This window comes from Corvus brachyrhynchos, unplaced genomic scaffold (genome assembly GCF_000691975.1).
Source record: "Corvus brachyrhynchos isolate BGI_N302 unplaced genomic scaffold, ASM69197v1 scaffold542, whole genome shotgun sequence".
NCBI classification, from domain to species: domain Eukaryota; kingdom Metazoa; phylum Chordata; class Aves; order Passeriformes; family Corvidae; genus Corvus; species Corvus brachyrhynchos.
In genome coordinates, this window is record NW_008236766.1 from 83,955 (window position 1) to 85,543 (window position 1,589).

The following is a 1,589-nucleotide window of genomic DNA, read 5'->3' on the forward strand; positions in this document are numbered from 1 at the left end:
GTCCATGCTGCTGCTTTTTACCTCCATTTAATCACGCATCTTTTAGAGGATCTCAGATCATTAATCTTGGTTGATTCACCACCTTTTAGCATTTGGCTTGACCAAAATGGATTTCATTTTCCTGCAATCATGCTCTTCAGTTTCTCTTCCTCTGTTACCATCTCTTCTCCATCCCACGGCTCAAACACTATGGTAAGGTCAGTTTTGACTGTTCTCTCCTCTGCTTGAAGATAAGTGTCAAATATTATTGGCTTCCCCCCACCCCCCAAGTCTATTCTTTCCTTTTTAGTCAAATATTTGGACTTTTCTGCTGTGTCTTTTTTTCTGTATCTTTTTTTCTCCCTCTTTTTGGGTCTTTCCTATGCTATTTTTGCGTTGTTTTTCCCCTTCAAAATGCTTGCTGCCAAAACTGTTAATCGCCTTTCTTTTCTTACATAGATGCAGTGGAAATCATGACCATCTACAACTTTGGGTATTACACACTTGAATAATAGAACATAGAATATAAGAAGTAAAAATAAACCAAAGCAATGTGTTTCCTCAGACACTTGAGCGTGTGCATGTCTTACTTTACTCCTTGGCAATTTCTCCTCATTCTTCCTCTGGCTGGAGCCAAGCTGAGGTTCTGAATCTCCTGTCCTATGGTGAAAATTCTTTAGGCCCTGACATTGAAAATACCGACATTTTTTGCAGTTCAGGCCCAAGTAATTTTGTTAAGACACCAAGCAGTATCATACTGGAAGAAAGGATGAGGAAATAACTTGGAAGAATGAAAAAAACAAACCTCCAGCAGGGCTCAAGCCACTTCTTTGTATTCTGACAAACTTCGTAAGATTTTTGATACAGGATGCTGGCATTGACACAGGTTATTAACGAACTCCACCAGCATAAATTCCTTATCTGTTTAGATCTTATCAATGTTCTTAAAAATCTAAGTACAGATATTAATTCAACAAGAAAGACATTTCCAGTTAGAAACACATGGCATAGAAATTGTAATGGGCCAGGAATGCTCCTGTTACGCCTCGAATTGCCTGTAAAATAGTAGTAATGTAATAGCGAAACCAGTGTGAGTGGAAACAAATCTGGGTTTGCTTATGGAGCGTTTTGCCAAGAACGCCACGTGGCGCAGCAACGCTGCTCTCTGCCCTCTGCCTCACCGATCTCGGTCTCTCCTGCAGCGCAAGCCCTCCTTCCTGAGCCATCATCCCGCTAGGTAACAACAACCTTTGCATGCCATGGATGCGATCTCCGAGCTCCTTGGTCCCACGGCCGGGGACGTTCCCCGCCGCGCTGCCTGCGAGCGCGGGGACGGGGAGCTGCCCCCCGCCCACCTAGCACCAGGAACCTCTAAGGCACACATCTGCCAGCGGGAATCACAGCGGGGTTCATTGGCCCAAGGCTCCCCCAGCCTGAAGCGTCTCTGGGAAAGACATCTCGAAACTGTGGATTTGAGATTCCCCAGAGACCTAACAAGGAGCAAAGAATCGCTGGTTCCTTCCCTCAGCTGCCGAGGTCGGAGCGTGAAGCCGGCGGCGGGTTTACACACTCGACAAACCCCGCGGGCGCGACTCTGACTATTATTCCTG